At 40.5% G+C, this 7,934-nt stretch overlaps 1 protein-coding gene across 1 annotated transcript in view; it reads left to right on the top strand.

Annotated features, from left to right (window-relative positions):
* The window catches only part of LRRC1 (leucine rich repeat containing 1), a 118,340-nt gene that overhangs the window by 1,206 nt on the left and 109,200 nt on the right, over window positions 1-7,934 (top strand). The window lies entirely within an intron of this gene.

The following is a 7,934-nucleotide window of genomic DNA, read 5'->3' as shown; positions in this document are numbered from 1 at the left end:
CGCTGGCCTACCTTGGCCACGGGAGCGGCCGCAAGGTTGGGCGGGGGGTTGCAGGAAGAGAACCCCTCCTGGGGAGCTGTGGGCATGTGCCCAGGTGCTCGCGGCTGCGGCCCTGCGAGAGTGGACTTGTTGCGTGGAATCAGCCGCGGTGAACGTCAGCAGAGATTCTGCCCGGCGGGCCAAGCTTTGCAGCCATCTCTCCTGCAGCGGCCGATTTCAGCCTGCTGACTTCTGCCCTAGCACTGATGCGTTACCTTTTCAGAGTTGTTTACGTAAATTGATCAGTATGCTGCGGCTGAACTTGTCAAGCGACTCTTGCTGATTGTGCTTTAATGGAGGATCGAGGACTGCAAACTTTTAACCTTCCAGCTTGCTTCAAGAATTTAGCTTTACTAATCTTAAGGAGGAAGGTATCCCAAATCCCGGGGTGTGCAGGAAGTCAATGTTCAATAATCCAAAGGTGTGCAGGAAGTAGGGAGGCTTCTGGGAGTTGGGTAGAAAGGCTGAAGGCCTGAGCCTTGGAACGCAGATAAATTGCTTGTTCTTTAGTTAACATAAAACCAAGACTTTGTCACAGAAACACTAGTCTAACTTTCTGGCTTTTTAGAATGTCCTCATACGTTCTCCAGCGCTGACAGTGTTTTGAAAAGCAGAACTGTGTGTTTTTCTCAATATTTCAAGTGTTGTTATTATTCTTGGATTAATTTTCCTTGGTTCGTGTGGAATTGATTTGATGGTTTGCTCTGTGTAATCCTGGGGATTATCCTCACTAGGATCTTTGCAAAGCCCCTCAGGCTTTATTTAGTTTAGAAGCAGAAAAGCCATCTTCTAGTTCCCCCAGGCATTTATTATTTTGCAGGCATTTTCAAACACATGATTTTGCTTGGCCTTTAGCTTCCTTAAATTTGATTTAAAAGTCATAATCTCACTGCCTCAAGTTGTAATGAGTTTTAGATGATGCTATCGCCAGAAATATGGAATATGTAATTTAATACTTTTTAAGGGCTTCAAAATGAAGTTATTAAAGATTGAGTGAAAACTGTTCAACTAGAAATGTTTCAGTGCTCTTTGCGGTGTTTTTGTTTGTTTGTTTTCTTTGGTAGAACTGGAAAATTTCCTTTTACTGGATTGGCTTTTCACTCCTTCTGCAAAGGTTGTGGATTTTCCTGTGATGTTGCGGAATTCAACTTGGTCTGGGAATTATGGGTTTTGGAAATGTCAGGTATTTCTACTGAGCCTAAATGGAAACTTCTCCGAAGCTCAAAATACAGTCTGATAGTACTCTGTAAATACAGGGAATAACATGCTTTTCAAAGGCTAAAGGTATTTATTTATGGGTGATTATTTCTCTTACAGCTCTTAGATTAGTTTCATAATTTTGAGGTGGTGTAAAATCTATTTCTCCTTGACTTATTGTGCATCTGTGTTCCTGGGTGAGTACCAGCCAGATGCGAACCACCACCTCTGAAAGCACTGATATTTCATTCACAGTTAAAGTCTTTCCTTGAGTCATCCCTTGTTTAACCTCTCAGATCTGTGTAACTCATTAGCACTGTTCTCTGCTGTCCCTGCCCCCTCCTCCAACCCCTTCACATTACCAGTGGGCTTCTTGCTGACAAACTTCCAAGGTCCTTCTGGTGGTGGCCATTCCACCACTAGTATGTTCCCTCTGTAATTTGTTTGGAAGCACAAAGGAGAATCCTGCACTCCCTACCTCAACAGCAAAGATACACTCTCCAGGCTTCAGCATAATGAAAAAGCATCTCCTTGTCCACTGAAAAGTCTACAATCCCTGATTTCCTCCAACTTCCTTATTTTACAAATGAGATTCAGAATCAAAGTGACTTTTTTTGGGCTATCCAGCTAGTTAGATACATAGTCCTTGGTCACCCCCTTCACATGTATCCACCAACTACATGACAGCTTTGTCCAACCTAGGGGGAATCTGGCCTCATACCCATCAAACCCCTTCTGTTTTACTCTTGTTAAAACTGGGCCTCAGTCAAACATTTATCGACCCTCCGTTATCTACTAGTCATCGGGAATATAGAGGTTAAAGAATATGTGATTCCTCTGAGCTGGTCACAGTTTCGTGGGGAGACAGATGACTTTAACACAGGTGTGGTGACTGTGTGGTGGAGTGGACATTACAGTTATCAAACTTGATGGTTACTTAACTAATCTTCTAACCTTTTGTTGAACCTGCCCCAGCCATCCTCAGCAGTGGTTCCACCTTGTGATAGCTTCTCAATGCTGCTATTCTGTAGGGAAGGTTTAGAACACTCATCTTTAGTGTGGCTCCAGTTGGATGATAGTCTCATCATCCCTTTCCCATCTACCTACTCTCTCCACCTCCCCCAACTCAGCCCCTTTGTGATATGTATTAGTAGAGACAGTCTGCCTTGAACCTCCTCGAAGTACCCACCTGTTTTTGCTCACTCTTGTGAAAACAGCCTGGCATCCGGTAGGTACTGCTCAATCAACAGCTGTTTATCTGTTGAATGAATGTTGCTGAGTCTGATAAAAATCTTCCTCCTCTGCTTCTTTCTCTTCCCTTTAGCATATCACTGCTCCACATCTATACTTTTCTGACATAGTCAGAAAATATTCAAGTTGGAAGTGGCTACAGAGGTAAAGAAGTGAAGTTGTTTTGTCTTCCTCTGCAAGATCCTTGCCTTCACCTCTATATTTTCTCTGTGTGTCTGGCATCATCAGTTTCCCCTCGGTGTGTACTAATTCTCGAATACTTTCAAATGTATGTATTTTACTGTCATTTCTCTAGCACCAATACAGTGCCTAGTCTGATAGGCATTAAATGTTTTGAGTGAATGCATTCAAGCCTTTATAGCTTAAAAATTGATTTCATCTTGTCACATCTTCTTAGAGTTCAGTTAGAATTCTTTCCATGAATGCCAGATGACCTTATTTCAAATACCTGCCCCTTCTCATCATCCTTTCTCATATCCTGCTTTTTTTTTTTTTTTTCCTAGCCCTTAGAGCACTTAACACTACCTAACTCCAGACTATATACTTGCTTACTTTTTCTTTGTCTGTCTTCCTAACTAGAACATATAAGCTCAGTTTGGGGAGGAATGTTTTGTTCGTGGCTGAACCTAGGACAGAATTTGGTACATAGTGGGTACTCACGTGTTTTTTTCATGAATAAATCCTTACCTGTTGTCATGGGTGGACTGTTCCTGTTTCTTAGCCATTGTAATTCCCTCCCTATAGTCTGATTGGTACTATACTCCAATCTATTGAAGTTAGTAGTGACACAAAGTCAGGATTCAGTGATCCTGCCTTGCCAGTCTTTGTTCTCTAGCTCTTCTGTGCTGGACATTTTTGACCACCTTATATTTTTGAATATTTTTATGCATGTAAACATAATTTCTATGAATGTAGTTTCAGCCTCTCCAGTTATGATCTCTGTTAGAGGCTATCCATCCCCATTTGGAATAAGTCCTCCTTTTATTTTTTTCAATCTAGGTCTTGTCTCCTGAACTGCCTTCTCTTCAGTCAGTTCTATTTGTGAAGGATGGAATAGCCATTCTTACTGTCTCACAGGTTCGCAGACTTCTCTCCATTCATCTTGTCTCTAAGTCTTGTCATTTTTTTCTTTAAAAATGTCATCTTTCCTCTCTCAGTCCCTCATTCCCACCTGGATTCCTGCCGTCCATTGCTGGTTTTCTGCCAAGAGCTAGTCTTGAAGGAGCAGAAAGCAGGGGTGCTGGAATCAGTTCAGATGCTGCTCCATCAATTGGAAACTTTCTTCAAGTCTTAGTTTTCTCACGTGTTATAGTAGTATCTACTTTACAGGATTATTCTGGTGATTAAAGAGATAATGCATGCAAAGCACTTAGAGTTAGGTCTATAATGTCCAAGATCTTTCTAGGTACTGTGGCAGGACACTTATTATAAAACATTGTTTCTAGACTGGAGTTTGAAGACATTTTTCAGGGAGTTTGTAAGTTATTTTTTAAAACCAGAATTAAATTTTTAATGTTCTTTTAAATAATAATTTAAAAAATCATAAATTATGTAATATCTAGATGACTGTACAAATGAATAGTGCCCATGTTTCATTGAGCACTCTTTAGACTGTAGCTAAGGGGGAAGAACAGATGTGGACTTAACTGCAGAAATCATGCGTTTGGGTCAGATGATGGCTGGCAGTCACATGAACAAAGGTTTCATGACACTTTGTTAGAGAGGAGTGATGAATAGCTGAAGGGGTCACAGAGCCCACGGTGGTATAGGTATGCAGAATTGCAAGGAACCTGCTCCAGGGTAGTGTTGTATTTAATACATTGTGAGCAGCCATGCAGTGTCTGTAAAATTGCATTGTCATCTGTCATGTTAAATTAATGATGAGTTCTCTTTTATTGGTTTTTACCATATTTTGAAATTGCTTCATCTTATATTTTTATAAGAGTTAAGCATAGAGAGGGCATACCTAGTGTTATGTGTGGACATACTTAAATAACATTAAAATAAAAATAAGGCAAAGCTTAGGAGGGAGTCGGAGAGAGTACTTTCTTTTTATAATGGTGATCCATGCATTTCTCAAGTTAAGGCATCCGGTTCTCATTTCTCAGATATACTGTTGTTCTTTTACAGTTTAGAACTTTATTGTTTATCTGGTTCTTTTATGTGTTGGAACAACTACCCCCTTCTCCTGCCCCATTCCCTTTTATCCTCCCTATACTCTACGAATGAGGAAACAGACCTGGAGAAGTTGTAAACTTAATCTCTTTGATTAAGAAATATTTAATAAGTATTTGCTGCATATTAATAATAATTTTAATAGCCATCACTTACTGAGATTTTACTGAACTCCAAACATTGTATTAAGTACTCTGCATAAATTATTTCCCTTAAACTGAATAACAGTTCACTTTAGCCATTGTAATTAGTTTTGCAAATGGAGAAACAGACGTTTCAGAAAATTATTCAAGAGGCTTGTTTAAGAAACTTAGTCAAGGTCAGTTCTGCAGTGAGCATTGTATTCCAGCTTCCTGTATGCATTCTCCGCCTGGGTGCCTACCTTGGTGGGAGGAGGCCCGGCAGTGTGACAGGCTAAGGAGGGAGCCTCTACAGAACCCAGTGACAGCTTTGAGGCATTTCACATTCTCTGGGGGAGCCGAGGGAAGGCTTTAGGGGTGGTGACATTCACACTATACTGAAAGGAGGGAAAAAGCATGTCGCTGTTTCTAAGACTAGTTCTTTCCAGGTAGCTAGAATGAGGAGATATGAAAGTGGCTGGGAGTTTTACTAAGGAGTGAAGTCCTGTCTTATAGGCAGAGTTGGCCCATGGATGGTGTGTACCTAGAGATTCATTGCAGTTAGATCTCTGTTTTAGAAAGATAATTCTGGGGCAGAGTAGAGAGTGAAGTCAGGGAGACCTGTCAGGAACCCGCTGTGGTGGTCTAGGCCAGAGGAAAGGATACAGCACCTGTGGAATGAATGGGGGTTGGCTTCATCCAAGATGTTCACACTAGGAGTTTTCTGGTCCAGTGCTCTTTCTACTGTGCCACCTTCCATGTTGTGCCATCTGAGGCATTTCATCAGTTCTTGTGGGACACTAAGTATGAAGCATTTACTTCCTTTTTGTGGACATGTTTTTCTTAGTTTTGGGGTGTGTCTGCATTCAATTTGTGAATTACTCTCTAAGACATGGCAAGTTTTATTTGTAGGCATTGGCTCAGGGGAAAGATGTACAGCCAGACGTGCTATGGATGGGAAAAGTTTGTTTATTTGGAGTTTCAGATAAATGCGGCCGTTAAGTTTATAAAAATGCACCACAGTAACACTGGCAAAAACAGAACCTGTGGGTTTTGTTTTTAAGGGGAACATGATTGTGTACTCTATATATATTGTATCAGGGACTTCAGTTTCATCGTCCTCTGCTGATGCTTTAGAAGACTGATACTTAGAGCATTTTTGTTATTCACAAGTAACGTGGACGTCAACTTGCTGCTTGCATGTCTTTTTACATAAATAGATCAAGTCTTTGAGAAAAAGTAAAACTATTCACTTAGTAAAACTTTTCTAGGGTTGACAAAATTGAGTCATGGTGGTAAAATAACAAAATGAGCCTGCCTTCCTCTCTTTCCAGGTCCTTCCAGTGAGAAGGGACATCACCACCCCTCCTTTCAACCTTCTAGTGCATTATCTCTGCCAGAGTTCGTAGCTTCTGCACTCTGATAAGTAGGTACTTGGGATTTCCTTAAAAAGGACCCTTTACCACAAACTCGAAATTTGGGGGGTAAAGCATAGCTGATATTTATGCAAGAGGGTCAGAAATAGCAATGTAAACATTTCTTAGCAATGATGACAAAAATCCCAAGCATGGTCTTGCAGTGCCGTGGAACAGGCATCAGGCTCCTTTGGGTGAGGATCCAGTCAGTGCGTGCTGCATGCTTCTCTCTCTGCTCACAGAAGTCTAGAGAAAGTTTGCTTATTTTAGAACTCTACCCCAAGGCTAGAAATGTTTGTCCTCTACTTTATATGATAGTTATGAGGGGTGATGAGATCATGGGCCAGATCTAAGTAAATGCATAGAAGAAGCTTCTGGATGTCCATTTACTTTCTCTTGGGTGTTATTTAGTGGATAGGAATGGTAATTTACTATTGCATGTGGTATTTTAGAAGATCTAATGTATGTGTGCCGTGTAAAATACTTCGAACTCCTAGAAGTAAGATGGAATATTTTTTTAAAAATCTTTTTTGCTCACCACTGTTTTGAAGAATTTCCTTATCAAGGCTATAACTTCTAGATTCCAGAGAAGTTGACTCAGTTGGAACAAGTTTGGTATTTCTGCTTCCAAGAACCACAAGGAATGGATTTGTCGTGTGGTGGGTAGAAGGAATTGTTACACCTAATTGTGGCCTGTTCCAGACTGATTCCTGGATAGTACAGCCAGATGGAGTGGGCTCTGCCTGCCCTGACTGTGCTAGTCACCTTCCTTTCCACAGTCGACATCCACTTCTTGGGAAGAGATCATCGGGAGGGGCTGCCAGCTGACTTGTGAAAATAAGGAGCTCCAATCAGATGAACAGCTGTGAAGGCCAGAAGCAGCCTTTCTGAGCCTCTGAGGATGTGAGCGGGATTCTGACTGCTTGACTTGATTTGGAAGATTCTTGATTGAGAAGATGCTGAGACCCCCGAGCCTTCTCCTGTTAGTGCCACTGGCCTGGCTTTGAATGGTGATGTGGCCTTGTTTTTACCTCATTACAGGAGTATTCTGTGTTGGATGCTTAAAATAATTCAAATAATTTTTAAAAAGTGATATTTTCCTTGATCTTTTTGAAGTGATACCAGCCATTAACAAGTTTAGAACATATCCTTATAGGTATTTTCTTTCACACACCATCTTATATTATTGTTTAAATGAAAAGAGGACCCTTACTATATAAATTGCTTTGCCCCTTGCTTTTTTTTACTTCACACTGTGTACTGGACATCTTTAATATCAGTATGTATAGATGTATTTTAGCATTGATGCTGGTACTACAGTATTCCATTGTATTGAATATACCATAATTGCTTTATTAAACTGTTCTCCTATTGCTAGACATTTAAATTGTTTCTCATGTTGTCAGTGATGAACTATGTTGGATTACATATTCTGGTACACATTATTTTGCACACTTGTGTAAATGATTCTTTAAGATAAACTTCAATAATTGTTGGATGAAAGGGTATATACTGTACAGATTTTAACAGATGTTGTTAGATTGTTGGATTTTTAAAAACCTGATTTGGGTAGAAGCCTAGAGGTTGTACAGATCCACGCACTTTACAGTTAAGAAAATGAAAATCTGGAGAGGTAAAGTGATGTATCAAAGCAGACCAAAAACGTGGGCTGTTACATCTCCAACTTCTGACTCCAACTCCTGTAATCTTTTTGGAGGCTGAAATATTAGGCCTAGAG

The sequence above is a fragment of the Pteropus alecto genome, unplaced genomic scaffold (genome assembly GCF_000325575.1).
Source record: "Pteropus alecto unplaced genomic scaffold, ASM32557v1 scaffold7, whole genome shotgun sequence".
In the NCBI taxonomy this organism is placed as follows: Eukaryota; Metazoa; Chordata; class Mammalia; order Chiroptera; family Pteropodidae; genus Pteropus; species Pteropus alecto.
The sequence above is the reverse complement of the archived record's forward strand: the minus strand, read 5'-3'. Positions and strand labels throughout refer to the sequence as shown.